At 39.8% G+C, this 20,101-nt stretch overlaps 1 pseudogene; it reads left to right on the plus strand.

The window, feature by feature from the left end:
• Nucleotides 1–12,253: 12,253 nt before the first annotated feature.
• Nucleotides 12,254–13,502, plus strand: LOC110761133 (uncharacterized; annotated as a pseudogene).
• Nucleotides 13,503–20,101: the final 6,599 nt, after the last annotated feature.

Consider the following 20,101-nt stretch of genomic DNA (forward strand, 5'->3'; position numbering starts at 1 on the left):
ATGCGAGCTCTCCAAAAGAATGTCACATGGGGACTCGTGCCCTTACCTCATGGAAAGAAGACAGTAGGATGTAGGTAGATTTATACTGTGAAACTGAAAGCAGATGGATCCATTGAAAGATATAAAGCTAGACTGGTGGCGAATTAGTACACACAGAGATATGAGATACATTACCAAGAGACCTTTGCCCTAGTAGACAAGATTAACACTATTAGAGTCCTATTGTCTCTAGCAGCAAATCTCAATTGGCCATTACATCAGTTTGATGTCAAAAATGCATTCTTACATGGAGACTTGGAAGAAGAAGAAGTATATATAGACTTACCACTCGGATGTAATTTATCTCATGACAAGAAGAATCCAGTTTGCAAGCTCAGAAAGTCATTGTATGGGTTAAAACAATCTCCTAGGGCATGGTTTGACAGATTTACTAAATCTAAGAAGAATTTTGGATATACACAAAGTAATTCAGATCACACCCTGTTTTTGAAGCGTGATGGAGGAAGACTTACAGCATTGATTATTTATGTAGATGACATAGTCGTAACTAGAAACGACACTGAAGAGCAACTGAAGCTGCAAAAGTATTTGTCTCAGGGATTTAAGATGAAGGATTTAGGTGATCATAAGTACTTTCTCGAAATTGAAGTAGCAAGGTCAAAAACTTGTATATTTCTGTCTCAAAGGAAGTATGTAATGGATTAACTTACTGAAACATGAATGCTTGGATGTAAGCCGGCTGACACACCGATTAAGATGAATCACAAGTTGTGTGAAGACATGGACCAATAACCAACCAATAAGAAATAGTACCAATGCCTTGTTGAAAGGTTGATATATTTGGTACACACAAAACTAGATATTGCATATGTTGGGACTGGAGCATTTTAAGAATGATGAACACCCACAATTTTCGTTGATCCAGGTAGGAAAAAAAGATGAAGAAAGAATAATTTATTTCCTGGATCTTATTATTAGTATCACACCTTTTATTTATTTTAATACAAGCACAAATAGAAATTATAATAGTATAGCCGCGCGGCTATACTCTCTAAATACAATATATTAACATTATAGCCGATCAGCTTTAAATACAATATTTTAGCATTATAGCCGCAAGGCTCGACTCTATAAATAGAAATTATAAACGTACAGCCGCACGGCTATACATTCTAATTACATTCGAATATTTTAAACTTATAGCCGCGCGGCTATACGCTTGAAATATATTCGTACGAACACGAAGCTTGCACTCGTAGAGGACGAAACTTTCTCTCGCAGTCACTGCTTCGTGCTCCGGGTTCGGCACCGGAAAAAGACCCAACCCGCCTAGGCGCCTCCTAGCTACTACCTAGCCGCCTAGCGACAGCCTAGCCGCCTAGCCAGCTAGCGACCGCCTAGCCGCCTAGCGACCGCCTAACCGCCTAGCGCCCGCCTAGCCACAGCCTAGCCGCCTAGCGCCATCCTAGCCGCCTAGCCGCCCGCCTAGGCCGACTTTTCAAACACTTCGATTGACTGAAAGTCTGAAACCCAAAATTGAAACAATTTAGCTGCAAATTTGAGCTTGAGATTAGGAAGCCGAAGTAGTGAAGCACAAGTCAGGTCCATAGAAGAACAGATCATGAGACTCTTAATTCATCTAATTCCATTCCTCTCCCTATTTCCCGCCTTATATTCTTCTCTCTTCGCAGTGACGACATGGCACAGAAGAAAAAAATACAAACTTTGCTGACTTGGTGTCTGTCTTCAGTGGAAGGAAATGATGAAGTTGTCCTATCATGGAGTTTCTATGGTCCTATGGTCTTGCCAATAACAAGGTTCTGTGAATGGCATGCGTTAGGCTACTTGAATTCAAATTGATTCTGAAGTTTAAACATTTTTGTGAATGGCATGCGTTTAGCTTCTCTTGCTATGCTTATTCTTTAATATGCAAATGGCATTTATGTTGACGTGAGTCTCCTAATTAATCAAGGAGAATTATTTCCTTGATTAATTAAGGGATTTACTTTCCCATTCCATTTAGTTGACAAATCTGTGTATAATTAGGAGATACTTTCCTAATTCCTGATAGTATCTTATTCCTTGTAAAGCACTCTGTAAACCTATATATATACCTCCTTATGGAGAAGAATAAATAATCTGAACATATTGAAAACCCATATTCATATTTTAGCATGGTATCAGAGCAATCGATCCTCGGTTGTCTCTAAATTCTCATATCAAAATTTCTCCTCCCCTCCTCTTCAAGGGGGGGAGGGGGAGTGCAAACGGATCTGTTTATCTTTATCATGGAGATTTTGCCTCTTTCTTGACTCCGACATACCCTTCTCTTCAGGGGGAGAAGAGAATTGAAGAGAAGATTCTATGTTCTTAAGCCGTGTTCACAGGGTTTCTATGTCCTTTAGCCGTGTTCACAGGGTTTCTGTGTTCCTTAGCCGTGTTCACAGGGTTTCTGTGTCCTTTAGCCGTGTTCACAGGGTTTCTGTGTTCCTTAGCCGTGTTCACAGGGTCTCTGTGTCCTTTAACCGAATTCACAGGGTTTCTGTGTTCTTAGCCGTGTTCACAGGGTTTCTGTGTTCTTTACATTCCTCATATTGTATTCCTCGTATCGTATCGAATTATCTTGAACCACAAACCCTGAATCGAATTCCTCATATCCTCGTATCAGAGCAATCGACGTCCGAGGGGCCCTCGATTGCTCTGATACCATATCAAAATTTCTCCTCCCCTCCTCTTCAAGGGGGGGAGGGGGAGTGAAAACAGATCTGTTTCTCTTTATCATGGAGATTTTGCCTCTTTCTTGACTCCGACATACCCTTCTCTTCAGGGGGAGAAGAGAATTGAAGAGAAGTTTCTATGTCCTTAGCTGTGTTCACAGGATTTCTATGTCCTTTAGCCGTGTTCACAGGGTTTCTGTGTTCTCTAAATCCTCGTATCATCGTATCGCATTCCTCATATCCTCGTATCGTATCCTCGTATCCTAAATCAAATTCCTTGTTTCAGATTCAGATCTAAACCCGAATCCCTCGTATTGAATTCCTTGGAACACGAACCCGTATCCTTGTATCCTGAAACCCTGAATCCTGAATCCTGAATCCCGAAACCCTGAATCCTGAAACTCTGAATCCTGAATCCTGAATCCTGAATCCTGAATCCCGAAACCCTGAATCCTGAAACTCTGAATCCTGAATCCTGAATCCTGAATCCCGAAACCCTAAACACACTCTGAATCCTGAATCCCGAAACCCTAAAACACATCTTTTTTATCTTATTCTTAAATCCTTCCGCTGCCATGGATATCGTTTCCAAAACCACCGAATCCACTTTCTCATATTCAAAAAAAAAAAAAAAAAAAAAAAAAAAAATCAAATCAAATCAAATGGTCGGTCGCCAGTGGAAAGCGACCGGCCACCCCTTAGTTCTTTGAACACGGAGAATTTGCTTCAAAACTACCGGTCGCCAGTGGAAAGCGACTGGTAGCCAAAGAAGCTGTTTCAAACCGACTGGCTGCCAAAATCCAGCGACCGGTCACCAGAGGAAAACGATCAGTTCTCTCCACGCTGTCAAAATCAGGAGGAGGAAATTGAACCATCTTATGAGATTTTTTCCGCTTCAGTCATCTCCCTGCCATCACACTCAGGAGGAGAAAATTGAGGAGTTTGTGCCCGCTCTGGAGAATTCTTCAGCTCCAGTACCACACCAATCACCTGCTGAGGACATCATTCAGAAGGCACAGAGCCTGCATATCAGATTCTAAAAAAAGGAAGAATCGTGGTAAACCTCCAGTTCACTACGAAAAAGATCTTAATGCAAATGGAAAATATCCCATCAACAATTATGTATCCCTCAACAGATTATCAGAGTCACGGGTACACTTTGTGAAGCAGTTAGCCGACATACCTGTTCCCAATAGTGTAATTGAAGCACTAGAAGACCAAAAAATGGAAAGAAGTCAAGAATGAAGAAATGCGAGCTCTCCAGAAGAATGGCACATGGGCACAGTGTGTCTCATAGGAATGCAGTTGATCAAATCTTAAGGTACTTAAAGTTAACCATTGGAAAAGGATTAATGTTCTCAAAAATTCGCATGGATTATCGACTTGGGTGCTACAAATTTCATGACTCACTTATCAAGTTGGGCATTTGTGACGTATATGCACCAACTTGAGGAGGAGTGTTGAAGTGAGTCTCCTAATTAATCAAGGAGATTTATTTCCTTGATTAATTAAGGGATTTACTTTCCTATTTTATAGATTTATTTCCTTGGTTAATTAAGGGATTTACTTTCCTATTTTATATAGTTGTCAAATCATTGTATAATTAGGAGATACTTTCCTAATTCTTTACTGGATCTAATTCCTTGTAAAGCACTCATGTAAACTCTTATATATACCTCCTTATGGAGAAGAATAAAATAAGAACCTAACATATTCAAAACCATATTCATATTTTAGCATGGTATCAGAGCCTCCACCCTCTACCGGTGGCGCTTCTCAGACTCAGACCACAAGCTCTCGTCCAGAAACCAAATGCACTCATTGTGGTGGGAACAAACATAATCGTGCTCGCTGTTATGAACTAATTGGGTACCCGGATTGGTGGGACCACTCCAAAGCTCCTCGCAAGAATAGGAGCACCTCCCTTCACACATCTTCCGTCACGGATCCTGTCCGTCCTGCTGCTCCATGATCGGTTCATAATTGTATATCATTTTGTACCCTTCTAGCTTATGATTTGGTTATGTTTTTGAGTTAAACTTGTGCTTTTAATCCTTTTTGTGTTTATCTTTCAGTTCATTGAGCTTTAGGTAATAATGATGGCTTTAGAGAGCATAATTCATGCAATTCAAGCATGTTAAGGCCTAATTTGGATGAATGGATGAAGAGCTTAAAGACAAACTCATTTTGGCTACAGCCCCCTGCCAGTCCAGTTCCGTAGGTCATATTGAAAGCTTTGTTTCAACAACCTACATAGCTCTAATGAGGCCACATTCTTCATGAAAGTTGTTCCAATTGGTGTGTACTATAACATATCCAAAATTCAGCCACATTGGATAAATCTGGAGTCCGTTACCTAGCAAACACAGAGCCATGCTCAGGATGGATTTTATCAGCGCGCAAAATGAGTTAGCAATTTGTTTTGGCCTTAACTTCCTCCTCCGACCTTGGATTGGCCCAAATGATATATGGCTGGAAAGAAGACATTCTGAACTTCAGGTTTGAGTGCTTAAAGTCTTAATTTGCTTAAGTGAAGCCCAATTTGTAAGCCCTTGAAGTTGCTGGTCATGCTGACCTCAGGATGAGCTATTGTTTCTGGTTGGAAGCTTGGTCATGGTGAGCTAGGCATGAGCTATTGTAGCTGGTTGGAAGCTTGGTCATGGTGACATGAAGATGAGCTAGGGCTGCTGGTGGGATTTATTGGTCAAGTGCATCAACCAATTCAAATTTTCTAATACAAGTGCATCAACCAATTCAAGATTTTATAATACAAGTGTTGTATGCATTAGCCATATTGAATTCAGATTTTCACTTCCCCTAGGCCTATAAATAGGGATGTTCTCTAAGCTTGTAAACACACCCCAAGGGGGGGAGCTCTCAAATACTTCTCTAGAGCTCCCTTCCCTTCTCTCCCTCAAATTCTCTTAGTTACATTTTCTAGTTTTCAATTGTTGTAATGAAATATTTGTGCTGAAATTCTCTTTAAGTCTTTCCAAGTTCTACTTTAATTTTCATTGTTATGTAAATTCTTTTCTTTAGTTTCAAGTTTGATTAGTTTCCAAGTTTCAATTATGGTTCATGTTCTTATTCATTATGCTTATAAGTTAATATGCTAGTTTGAATGATTGATCACCATTTAGGCTTGCATGTTAGCTATCTTGGTTTGAATTAAGAGTATACACCATGCTTTAATTCGAATTGAACTATGAATAGGAAGAGTATGTATGGACATTCGACAACAGGGATTAGATACATACTTGGTTGTTTAAAATGTTCTTCTATGCTTAATGGGTTCCTAATGCTTAATTTTAGGTTAGACAACAAATGATCAAATTAGGGAATTAGGAACACAAGGTTATGACCACACACCATGGCTTAATCATACTTTAGCTAGAATCAATCCATTAATCTAATTGAACTTGGGAACTTATCTACTTGAGTTAGTTATTTTCTTTCTTCCTTGTTTTATTTATTTCCTTTCTTTTTCATTTCTGTTTTGTGTAGGAGAAATGAATTGGATCATTCAATCACCAATCCTCGTGGGATCGACCTCGCACTTACATACGCTATACTACCGAACGGCTCGTGCACTTGCGAGTATCACAAGTTGAGGATGCAACTGAATCCATTTTGGTGCAGCTGTATCTACACAACATTCCACCTGCACCGGCTCCTGCCTCTGCCTCTGTAGCCACATCAGGTACCCAAGGTTATATTTTGCATAGTTCCTCAAAGAAACACACATGGGTCATTGACACCGAAGCCACTGATCACATGACCTTTGATCCGGGACAAATTATTTTTCATACACCGCCTTCTCAATCGGTGGTGTCTAATGCCAATGGTACCCCCTCCCCGGTGATTGGGGAGGGTTCCCTCTCTCTCTCTGACTCCCTCACTTTGGATTCTGTGTTGATTGTTCCATCCTTACATCATAATCTCTTGTCTGTTGCCCAAATTACTACGGCTTTGAATTGCACTGTAACCTTTTGGCCTACTCATTGTGTTTTTCAGGACATTCTCAGCAGCAAGACGATTGGTTGTGGTACTAGGAGGGGCAAACTCTACTATTTGGACCTGGCATCTGACAGTGAAGCCAGCCTCAGTCAAGCTTACAAAATTGGGGGGACGAGTGTTGAGAAGAAAACTTCCGAAGTATGGTTATGGCATCGCCGTCTTGGACATGCTTCGTTTGGATATTTACAGAAGCTATTTCCTTCATTATTTTCAGATTTAGAGAGTTCTAGTTTTAAGTGTGCCATTTGTGAACTGGCCAAGAGCCATCGTGTTCCCTTTCCCTTAAGTTCCAATAAAAGTTTAATTCCTTTTTCCCTTGTTCATTCTGATGTTTGGGGCCCTTCTAAAATTACCACTCCCGGGGGAGCTAGATGGTTTGTCACGTTCATTGATGATTGCACACGCATGACCTGGGTTTCCCTTCTCAAAACTAAAGGGGAAGTCAGTTCCAAGTTTCAACAGTTTTATCACATGGTGGAGACACAATTTCATACCCGAATTCAGGTTCTTCGGTCTGACAATGGCGGGGAATTTCTCAACCATGATCTTAATGAGTTCTTCCAAGCTCACGATATCATCCATCAACGCTCATGCCCGTCCACTCCTCAACAGAATGGTGTGGCTGAACGAAAGAATCGACACTTACTGGAAGTAGTTCGTGCATCCCTCTTTGGTGCAAATATGCCTCGGTCTTTTTGGGGCGAAGCCGTCCTTTCTGCGGCTTACCTTATCAATCGGATTCCCTCTAGTATCCTCCAATTCCGAACCCCCCTTCAAACACTCCAACACCATAGCCAAATACCTCCCACCCAAAACCTGGAACCCCGCATATTTGGTTGTGTGGTCTTTGTCCACTTACATGATCACCAACGCGGCAAATTAGATCCCCGTGCCGACAAGTGTGTGTTCATTGGGTATGCACCTCATCAGAAAGGTTACCGGTGTTATCATCCGTCGAGTCAGAAAGTATATACTTCCATGGATGTTGTGTTCCGGGAACAGGAGAGCTATTTTTTGGATGCCCCGGAGGATCCTTCTCACATTTCTGAATTTTTTACTCCAGCCATTTTTCCAGATTCGTTCCAGACTCAGAACGACCGGTCGTCGATCTATAGCGACCGGTCGCCCGACGAAAACGACCGGTCGCCAGATGAAAACGACCGGTCGCAAACGACTCTGCCTGAAAGCGACCGGTCGCCAGATGAAAACGACCGGTCGCCCACGACTCTGCCTGAAAGCGACCGGTCGCATTCTTCTCACGACCGGTCGCCCCGCACGTCGCACCGCACGATCCCGACTCTGCCTGAAAACGACCGGTCGCCTGACCCTGACGACCGGTCGCTCCCCCCAGTTTTTGCTGAAATTGTTCCGCTTCAGTCCGATCCCAGCCATCACACTCAGGAGGAGAGAATTGAAGAGTTTATGCCCGCTCCGGAAAATTCTTCAGCTCCAGTACCACACCAATCATCTGCTGAGGACGTCATTCAGGTAACTTCTCTACCTGAAACTGATAACATTAATGAAATAACTGATTGCATTTCAGAAGGCGCAGAGCCTACATATCAGATTCCAAAAAGGAAGAATCGTGGTAAACCCCCAGTACACTACGAAGCAGATATTAATGCAAAGGGGAAATATCCCATCAACAATTATGTATCTCTCACCAGATTATCTGAGTCACGGGTACACTTTGTGAAGCAGTTAGCCGAAATACCTGTTCCCAACAGTGTAACTGAAGCACTAGAAGATCAAAAATGGAAAGAAGCCATGAATGAAGAAATGCGAGCTCTCCAGAAGAATGGCACATGGGAACTCGTGCCATTACCTCATGGAAAGAAGACAGTGGGATGCAGATGGATCTATACTGTGAAACTCAAGGCAGATGGATCTGTTGAAAGATATAAAGCTAGATTGGTGGCAAAGGGATACACACAGAGATATGGGATAGACTACCAAGAAACCTTTGCCCTAGTAGCCAAGATCAAAACTATTAGAATCCTCCTGTCTCTAGCAGCAAATCTCGATAGGCCATTACATCAATTTGATGTAAAAAATGCATTCTTACATGGAGACCTGGAAGAAGAAGTATATATGGACTTACCACCAGGATGTAACTTCACTCGTGACAAAGGGAATCAAGTTTGCAAGCTCAAAAAGTCATTGTATGGGTTAAAGCAGTCTCCCAGGGCATGGTTTGGTAGATTCACTAAATCCATGAAGTTTTTTGGATATACACAGAGTAATGCGGATCACACTTTGTTCCTGAAGCGTGATGGAAAGAAACTTACCGCACTGATTGTTTATGTGGATGACATAGTTGTGACTGGAAACGACACAGGAGAGCAATTGAAACTACAGAAGTATTTGTCTCAGGAATTTGAGATGAAGGATTTAGGTGATTTGAAGTACTTTCTTGGAATTGAAGTAGCAAGGTCCGCAAATGGTATATTTCTGTCACAGAGGAAATATGTATTGGATCTACTTGCTGAAACAGGATTGCTTGGATGTAAGCCTGCTGACACACCAATCGAGATGAATCACAAGTTGTGTGAAGGTATGGATCAAGAACCAACCAATAAGGAACAGTACCAACGCCTTGTTGGAAGGTTAATATATTTAGCCCACACAAGACCAGATATTGCATATGCTGTGAGTGTGGTTAGTCAGTTTATGCATTCACCCAGTGTGTCTCATAGGAATGCAGTTGATCGAATCTTAAGGTATTTAAAGTTAGCCCCTGGAAAAGGATTAATGTTCTCAAAAAATAGAGATCTTGAAGTTGTGGGATATACAGATGCTGATTGGGCTGGATCCATTACTGACAGACGCTCTACTTCAGGCTACTTCACCTTCGTGGGAGGTAATCTAGTCACTTGGCGGAGTAAAAAACAAAATGTGGTTTCTCGGTCTAGTGCAGAAGCAGAGTATCGAGGAATGGCTCATGGAGTTTGTGAATTGCTATGGATCAGAAGACTCTTAACAGAACTGGGTTTCAAGCCAGGAAAGCCAATGGAGTTGCATTGTGACAACAAGTCAGCGATTGATATTGCCCATAATCCAGTTCAACATGATCGAACCAAACATGTTGAGGTGGATAGACATTTTATTAAAGAAAAAATTGAGAAGAAGATCATCCGCCTACCATTCGTAAGATCAGAAGATCAATTAGCTGATATCTTAACCAAAGCTGTTTGTAGCAGAGTGTTTTATGACTCACTTACCAAGTTGGGCATTGGTGACGTATATGCACCAACTTGAGGAGGAGTGTTGACGTGAGTCTCCTAATTAATCAAGGAGAATTATTTCCTTGATTAATTAAGGGATTTACTTTCCCATTCCATTTAGTTGACAAATCTGTGTATAATTAGGAGATACTTTCCTAATTCCTGATAGTATCTTATTCCTTGTAAAGCACTCTGTAAACCTATATATATACCTCCTTATGGAGAAGAATAAATAATCTGAACATATTGAAAACCCATATTCATATTTTAGCAATTTATGCTTGTTCCTCACTGCTTGTGTTTTAGGTGGAGAATGTTAGTACAATTTTTGTTTGCCGCATTCCTCGTAATAGTGATTCACTATTTCAGAGTAGTCGAAATTCGTCTTTTGCCCTTCAGCTATCATTGTGTTGCTACTCATAACTGTATTAACTATATGAGTCATGACTTGCTGTTTAGTTAATTGGATATTCTTCCTTAACATATGCAAGTTTTTCTGTGTTGAAATGAGACTGAACATAGTGGAATAAATACAAATTTCATGTGAAAAATGCGGTCCAAGTGTTTGGAATTGCAGCAAGATTTCTTTTTGAAAGCTTAAATGTCAGGAAGCAAAGTGTTGCTGACGTATAAGTGAAAGCGGCAATCAAGAACAGATCCTGTACAGGGACATGAGTGCCGTAATTCACTTTTTGTTGCTCCCGATGATACTTCTTTAAGCAAACCACCAGACTTGCGAGTTCATTTGATTGATAAGTGTTTATCAGAACATTACAACAGACATTCTGCGGTGAGATTTTAGAAAGTTGGAACCTGTTCACTTTTTTTAGTTTGTTTCATAGGGATATATGTTGTATGTCAATCATCTTTATGTCGATAATTTAATAATCCATCCTTCCCTATTTTTCCTCTAATAATTTTGTTCTTGAAAAAAATAATGAAAAGAAAAAGGTTTTAAGGGATTACCAGCTACCACCAAAATGTGCCCTATTCAACCGACCCTTGAAAGCTTATCTAGTTGAGATGAACATTTAGATTTGGTTCTTTAATTTAGGTTTCTATGAAGATCTTCTCTTAGTTGTCTTAAACCTATAATTTATTCTTAAGGTCACTGCTATATTCTGTCTCACCTGCCTCTTTTTCTTGCAGGTATGCCATGTATGTTTTGTGTGCTGTGTTGGGGGAAACCTGAAGCACTGTGGAAAATGCCTTCAGTCGTATAATCTCCAATGCCTAGATAAGCCCCATAAGGAAAAGAAACACATTGAAGTATCTGGCACAAGACAAATACCAATTAAAACCGTTCCGACAAGTCTTGATGAGGTTCCTTCCCAAAGGGATGCATATGGGAATAAGTCTAGTGGCAAGAAAGTAGGCTCATCTTCAAATTCTAATGCTGGAGCATTGGTTGATGATAATAATGTTGGAGGGAGGTTAGTTTCTCAATTGGTGATGAATTCCGTTGTAATTACTGCTAATTTTGTAAGACAAAAATCATCATCAGCAGCAGCAGCATTTGAAAGAAAAAGCAGCTCTGAATGTGATGGTAGCTTGCCAAGATTGAATACATCAAACTTAGAAGACACTGATTCATTCTCTAGAAATAAGTTAGATAAATTAGGTGATGATTCAGCTTGCGTGAAACAAGTTGACCACCCCATTGATTACTTTCTGCCGAAGGAATAAAAGAAAAAAGGATATGGATGAGTCTAATATACAAAGGAAATCACTGCCCGTGGAAAATAGCTGCTCATTGATAACCAAATTGAATAATTCTGTTTGTACTAATACCAGTTCTTATGAAGAAACTTCCCCTGAAAACTGCTCAGTAGATCATGAAGCAGATTTGAAGCACTCCAGAGAGGTATGTAATATGAAGCCTATCTTTTGTCAATTTGGAAATAATGTATCTGCCTATGAGCACAAACACAATCATGTGAAATGAGAAATAGAAAATAAGATGCGACATGGAAAATACATTCCCATTTACATGTATTCTGTAATAATACATATGTATAAAAACAAGGTCAGAATAAAAGGTGCATCATTGTTAGTGCTTAGTTGCCCTCGAGTGGCTGACTGACTCCACTATTATGTGCTTTCTTAACCTGATACTTCATTTCTGTATATGTAATTTGTAATCACCAATCTAATTTCTTTGCTACGGATCATTGATTTTACATATGCTCGTGCTGGATCTGCTGCCGCTGGAACTAAAATGTAGGTTCACATTAACTTCAGAACTTATTGGTTTCTTATGTTTTAATTGCTTATTTCATTCATCGGGACAGTTTGATGCATGAAGAAGAACAACTTCATGATGAGGAAAAGACAGGCAGTGTCGCCTTACAACTGGCTGGAGAAGTACTTGGCCAGAGTGTTCAAAGTGCAATGGATGTTGAAGTTCTTTGCATGGATCATTTAAGAAAAAGTAGTGATACTAGAGACTCCTCTTCTGAAGCTGCAACTCTATGTAAACCAGGAAAAGCCCATGCATTGATAAGAGATGAAGCTCAAGTTTTATCAAGTGCTAATCTTAAAGCAACAGAAACCCCTCATTTTGGCAGATCACTTCCTTATTTGGACTTGTCTGTTATCCACTGATAGGACTTCATTAATTTCTAGGAATGCATTTGAACCAGTAACATTATCAATTCACATTGTGTTTAACTTACAATACTTTATCCAAAAGAATTCTTACTAGCAGATTCATGTGGCACTGTGGAATGCAATGTTGACTTAAACTTGAGTTCTCAGAAGCAACCTGACCTGACTGCGCCAAAAACTATGTGGGACTCCTCGGATTCTACCAGCAGAAATAATGCCAATATATTGCATGAACTGTCTCCTCCAGAAATGCCAGCTGCGAGAATTGAAAGAGTAGAAACTCATGCTTCACGGTTACACAAAGATGCATTTGAATTTTTAGAAGTTGGTGACAGCTTCAAAGATGATGATAATGTTAGTCCTCTATTTTCCAAGGAAATTACACCAAAAAACCAGTGTCTGCAGTTGAGATTTGTAAGTCTTGTTGTTTGAAGTTTTGGGGATGATTTGGCTGTCAACTAATCTTATTTTAATTTTCATGTTTGGAATTGATTCCAGCTATTTTCAGAAGAAAAAACCAGTGACATTTTTCGCCAAGTGACAACACAGCCTGTGGCCGCGGTTGCTATAGCTTCAGAACAAAGAAGAAATTCTTCAGTTGGGAGGCAAAAATAATCAACCAGAACAAGAATCTCTGTTACTAGGTCTATCCTTATCAGAAAACCCTTTAACTGCAGGATGCGCAACCAATACCTAGTTCAGTGCATTTCCCTTCTTGAACTCTGTCATTGAAACCTTTGAATTTATCTGAGATGCAGCACTCCAATCTTCCTCGAGCCAGTTATCGTCAGTATTGAGACACAAGCTTTGCATGATAGCATTGCAAGCCGAGCAAGGGATTTCAATGAAAGGAGTAGTTTTCATGACAAATAATGGCAATGAACACCTCCAGTGGCCTATTAGTTACACAAAGAGGACATCTCATTTTGGTTTTTGAAGGGAGGAAGTATGACGAGGATGAATTTAGTATTTTAAGTAGAAGTAGGAGTATGGCAAAGGGCAATTTACTATCAACTAATGGCCCCACAACTTGCGTTGGAGCAAAGGGAAACTTGCCCCACTGGCTCAGAGAATGCTTTCCTCTGTATGATCTTTCATGGTTTCACTGGAAGAGTGCATGAATGTTGTTTCATCTTTGAATGACTAAGGCTCTTGGAACTTTTCTAGGCATCTTTGAGTGTTCCTCAATCCTTCCAACTCTGTTGATACCTCTTTCATACTAGGCCTCTTTTTCCCATTCAACCTCAAACACCTTGTTGCAAGCTCAGCAATTGCTCCAACATGCTCCATCTCTGCATCTCGAACCATTTGAGGATCCAAAATCTGAACAAGTTGGTCTTCCCTTGTCAGTGAAATGAAAGAAGCAACCAAATTTTCCCCGTCATCTTTCGCAAAATAATACGGGGTTTTCCTAGTTAATATTTCTTCAAGTGTGACTCCAAAGCTGTAGGTATCACTTTTATCTGTAAATTTACTAGATCGGAAGTACTCTAAATCCATGTACCCAAAAGTTCCTTGTACTTCTGTGGTTAAGTGAGTTTTGTCAAGGGGAACTGATTTTGAAGTCCCAAAGTCGGATACTTTAGCACTGTAGTTATGGTCTAGAAGAATGTTAGAAGACTTGAAGATGGGGATTTAAGCTGCAGAGTGCATATGTGATACTGCTCCGGCAACTTCACTGGCGATCCTGAAGCGATGTTCCCATGAAAGTGATGGTGTTTCAATGTGCTTCTGCTGGATACAGTATAGCAGCACGGCTATACTGTATAAATATAAATTTTTAACAGTATCGCTGTGCGGCTATACTTTATAAATAGAAATTTTAACAGTAGGGCCGCGCGGCTATACTCTATAAATAGAAAAATTTCCCGTAAAGCCGAGCAGCTATAGTCCATAAATAGAAATTATAACTGTATAGCCGAGCGGCTATACGTTAAATAGAAGTTTACAGTATAGCCGCCCAGCTATACGCTGTAAATAGAAAATTTTCAAGTAAAGCCGCGCGGTTATCCCCCATAAATAGAAATGATAAGAGTATAGCCGTTATCCTCCCTAAATACAATATATTGTTAACAGTATAGTCGCTATATTGTATAAATAGAAATTTTAAACGTATAGCCGCGCGGTTATCCCCCATAAATAGAAATGATAAGAGTATAGCCGTTATACTCCCTAAATACAATATATTATTAACAGTATAGTCGCTATATTGTATAAATAGAAATTTTAAACGTATAGCCGCGTGGCTATATACTCTATAAGTAGAAATTTTAACGATATAGCCGCCCGACTATACCTGTTGAATACAATATTCTAATACTGTAGCCACATGGCTGTACGCTCTAAATATTTTAAAAGTATATCCGCACGGCTATACTTGTTAAAAGTGCAAAATTAGTTTCTTTATTTTTTTCTTTGGCCAACTTCTGTTATTTAATATATGTAATTAAGTAATATCTTAGTCTTTTTTAATTACTTTAATCATTGTTTCTTTGGTGGAAAAATAGAATATTTTAAAAGATAGCCGCACGGCTAGAACCCATAAATAGAAATTATAAAAGTATAGCCGCTCTGCTGAACTGTATAGCCGATCGGCTATACTGTATAAATAGAAATTTTAAAAGTATAGCCGGAAGGCTAGACTCTATAAATAGAAATTTAAACAGTAGAGCCGCACGGCTATAAGCTATAAATAGAAATTTTACATGTCACGACCCAATCCAAGAATAAAGAATATTCCCGAATCAGGGTGCATGAATTGAAATAAATAAATAAAAAGACTGAAAAATTGGTTAAAATATGTTACCATTATATTTATAAAAAAAAAAATTATAATAATCTTACAAGTTACAAGACATAAATAAAAGTTTATCACTCTAAACTAATCCAACTTCTTTGGTTTCGGCTTTATCTTGCCCACTAATTGATTTGAAAAACAAAATAAGTGAGGCATGAGCAAACCACCGCTCAGTGAGTAGATTATGTAATATGTCAATCAAACAATGTCATTTTACACACTCTAGAAAAATATAGGCAAAATTGTAGCAATGCTCCCTCAAATAAGGCCCAACTTTACTTTTTGTTCCTCAATCTCAAAATTGTTATGGTCGTCCTTCAATTAGATACCTTGTTGCATCATTGGTCAATTCTGTCAGATTTTTTGTCAAAAATAAGGGCAAATTGGAAAATTCTTGTCAAATATTTATTAAATAAATAAACTATTTAAAGAAAAAAATCACTGACACTACCCAAAAAACAGCCACCTTATCCCAACCCCACTTACCCAAATTTATCATCGCAACCACCCACCTCAACTCAACAGCTTCCATCTTTACGCTTTTCTCTGCATCACCCAGCTCAAGCTCAGCACCACCAAGCTTAAACCCATAAAAATGAGCAAACCCTCTTCCACCCCACCCACAGTCCACCCCAATTTCCCGGCCACGATACTCCTCAAATAAATATATATCTCTCTCTCCCTCCCTCCCCTCCCCTCCTCCTCTCTCTCTCTCTCTCTCAGTTCGGTTACCGCATCCTTGTTTTGGGTTGGTACAATTCTATATAAAATTGAATTTCTGATTTTTTTATTGAACTTCCCTTTTTCATTCTTGAATTGTTGTTGATTGGCTTCGATCTATTTGGACATTAGTGTTTAGTTCTCATATTACGAGGCTGGGATGCTGAGTTAAGGGGACGGTTGGTTTTTAGGGAGGGTTGTGTGACTGAGTTGAGAAGTGGTGAGGGTAGTAACTTGGTAAAAGTCTTATTTGCCCTAAAAATCATGTGCATAACATGTGATTCATTTTGACGGAAAAACTAACAAAGTTGATAGAAAGGACGAGCGGTGCAACACAATATTTAATTAAAGGACCACTGTAACAATTTTTGAGGTTGAGGGACAAAAAGTAAAGTAGGGCCTTATTTGAGGGACTATTGCTACAATTTAGCCAAAAATATAATAAAAAGATACACAATCCAGATCATATCACATCATTACTTCATATCTTTGTTATCCTTCACAAATTGTACCCAGTACATGACCCCTATCGGCCTCACTGCCCTATGTCCCCGTCTGGTACATTTATCCTTTGGATACCCCGTCATTGAAGTTCTCATGTTCCATGAATAATACATACTTCACAAAAACTCCAAATAATATATATTGTGTAAAATATTGCACAAATTAGACATGCTTGGCTTGAAAATAGAGAGAAGTTTGTAAATATATTTTCACATTTATCACAAAATAAGAACTTTTAGAACAGATTACATAACCCACTCACCATGATAAGTATGAAATATTGCAAGACAAACACACACGCTCTTCATCTTGTTTCTTTTTCTTCCTTCTCTCTCTCTCTCTCTCTCTCTCTCTCTCTCTCTCTCTCTCTCTAACTGTAATTGTAACATCCCGACCCAAAAATATAACTATTCGCGAATTTAATTAATTTCATAAAAATATGAGATTACAATTTTGCCCACATGGTTAATTTGGTCACTTTTTAATCTGGAAGAATTTTGAGGAAATGACTAGTACTATTACATAGATCGTACTGAGATGAGTCCGTAAACACGTAGTGGGCTCGAATCGGAGTTGTAACGAAAAAGTTATGATCAAAACAAACTCAGTGGCATAATAATAAATATTGCGAAATGGGTTTATTAAAATCTGATTTTCTCTTTCTCTCTCTCTGTGTGTCTCTCCCCCCCCCCCCCCCCCCCTTTTTTTCAAACTTTGAGCCACCACCGCCACAAAATGCCACCATTTGGGGTGGCACCGGTCCCAAAACGACCGCCTCCTCCTCCTCTCTCTGTTCCTCCCCTTCCCCGCCACAATCCGCCAGCACCGTCGCTGGAATTTGCAGAAATACGGCCTGATTTTACGTGAATTTTCCAACGCTCGTTCCGGCGATTCCGGCAACCAAATTCTTCGAACTTAGTATGTTTTCGCATCCTCTCAATGTGTTCTAGATGTTGGTTAGGTTGTTTAGGATTAATTTCTGCATTTTGAAACAATTTTAAGCGATGGAAGTTTTGGCCGGTTTCAACCCTCGATTCTAACCACTTTCGGTTACCTTTTGGGGTTGGTCCAAGATCAAACGTTGCTCAACTAAATGTCATGATCATGTAGGTATAAGTCTTGACCGGCAGTTTGAAGTTTTTTCGATTCCTAGAAATTGCTTTGGGCACCCACTCGCTGCCCTCGAATGAGGCATCCCGTGGGCCACTTTTCGGCCGATCTTGGAGTCCTAAAATAATCCTCATGTAGTCCCGAGCGCGACAGTATGATCGGATACGAATTTGGTTATCATTTGATCATCGATCGGATATCGCATATTAGGCGTTATCCGGGTTCGATATGTTCGGACTGTTGGATCGATTTCATTTCAATGTATGTTGATCTAGGTATCTCAAAGATCGTGTAGGAATTCGCGGATGGTGAATCGGAGCACCGAATGTTCCGATTCAATAACTTAAAGTTTGCGTTAAATGATAACCGTTCGATCGTGCGATAGCGAGCGATCAGTACTTCCGATCCGAACCAAACTTGCAAGATGTGTATTCTAAACCTTGTGGAACCCATAGGAACTTTCGGATCGTAAAACGGAGGTCGTGGGTCCCGTGGGCCCGGTTGACCCAATTTGGAAAGTTTGACTACCCAGTTGACCGAGCGCTTCCGAGGCTATCGAATTATTCGAAACACGTAGTTGGACTTTAGGAACATCTCGTTCCTCATGCTTATACTTGAAACTCGGGAAAATAGGGTTTTAACTTAAAGTTCTCGTTCGAATCATTTTATATTAATTCGTGCTCGTATTCTGAAATAGGTACTCCGACCACGCGTACGCAGCAGGCAGGACCCTCTCAGGGTCAAGCAGCGTGGTACAACTTGTGAGTGGACATTGTTTTGAAATAACATTATTTTGACTGGTTAAATTGTCTTGCATCAAAAATGGATTTTCATGACTATGTAATGGATATATATATATATATATTGTTCAGTTATGAATATTTCTATCGTCTCGGTAATTGAAGTTATGATTTTTCGGAATGTGAATTATATAAGTTGAGAAAGTGTTATTTTACCTTGTGAGTTTATGTTTGGGCAAGAGATAAATATGAGTTGGGGGTACTTTATTACTTGGCTATGTGAATATGGGATTGCACCATACTAAGTACCCTCCCTTGGTTATGGAACCCACACGCGGCGTTGGATTATCCAACGTGTGGGCATATATGGTTTTGTTATTAGCTTACCACACGTGGCGTTGGATTGTCTAGCGTGTGATGAAGTTGTCTGCACGCGTAGGACTTAAGTGTTTTGGTTTTGGCCACACGTGGCGTTGGAACTTCCAACGTGTGTGTGTTGTAGAGTGTTTGTCCCCTAGTTGGACCGCTCATCCTTAGACGCAGGGTAGAAACTTGAAATCCTGCGGGCTAGCCAAACAATCCCCTTGTTGGATTATTCTCCCCGGTACTCAAATTGGTGTGATACTTATATATGTATATGGTATACCTCTCATACTTTTGGTATTTGAGGTATTTACCTATGAGTGCTGCTATTTCCACCCCCTTGTCTTATTTTCCCACCCACCTTATTTTTAAAATTTTAAAAACAAATTTACCCATTTGTAAAATGACTTCTAAGACCTTAAATAAAAATATTAAAAAACGAAACAATTGCCTCAAATTTAAAATTAGAAAAAGCTAAAAAATAAATCTAAAGCACAAAGATCAAACGTCAAATCCAATGACTGAAAAGTTGGCATATCAAACGTCAAACGTCAAATTTCTCGCTCGCACCTCCAGGAGCTCCACCCCAGTCCTCTCAGAGCTGCCTCAGCCCCTCACTCACTCCCCCTCTCTCTCCCTCTTTCCCCCCAAAAACCACCATAACCCAGACAACCCCCTTCTCCTACACTATCTCTTTCTCTACAATTTCTACAGCCTAGCTAAACACCGCCAATTTCTTCCATGTTTAATTCTGAAGCGCCGAATAATGAGCTCACTAACGGAGGAGGAAGAGGGATGGTGGAAGAGCAGGCGTTGATGAGGCCGTCAAGTAACGGCATCTTGGCAGTAAAGAAGTCGCCATCAAAGGACTCGATCTCACATAACGGAGAAAATGCCCTCTCATGCGCATCAATTTAAGTATGGACTAGTGATTGGGCTCTCCCTCAATTCCCATCTCTGCAACTCCAGCTCATCCCATGAATTAATCAATTCCAACGTTTTGTACCAAAAGAAAATTATAAGAATGGGTTTTTAATTGAGAAATTTGGGACTTTGGGTTGAAATTGATTGAGTTGGAGGGTGGATTGTTGTTGGGTTCGGTGTGGTGGGGTGGTGGGGGAGGGGTGTGGACGGGAGGATCCTTAGCTGGTGATCGATGGGCTGGAAGGAGAGAATGATTGAAATTTTATTTATTTTTATTTTTATTTGATATTTTTCAATTGAATTTAAATATTTTATTGATATGCCAACTTTTCAGTCATTGGATTAAATTTAAATGACTTAATTAGCTAATGAATTTCT

This window comes from Prunus avium, chromosome 2 (assembly GCF_965620075.1).
Source record: "Prunus avium chromosome 2, drPruAviu1.hap1.1, whole genome shotgun sequence".
In the NCBI taxonomy this organism is placed as follows: domain Eukaryota; kingdom Viridiplantae; phylum Streptophyta; class Magnoliopsida; order Rosales; family Rosaceae; genus Prunus; species Prunus avium.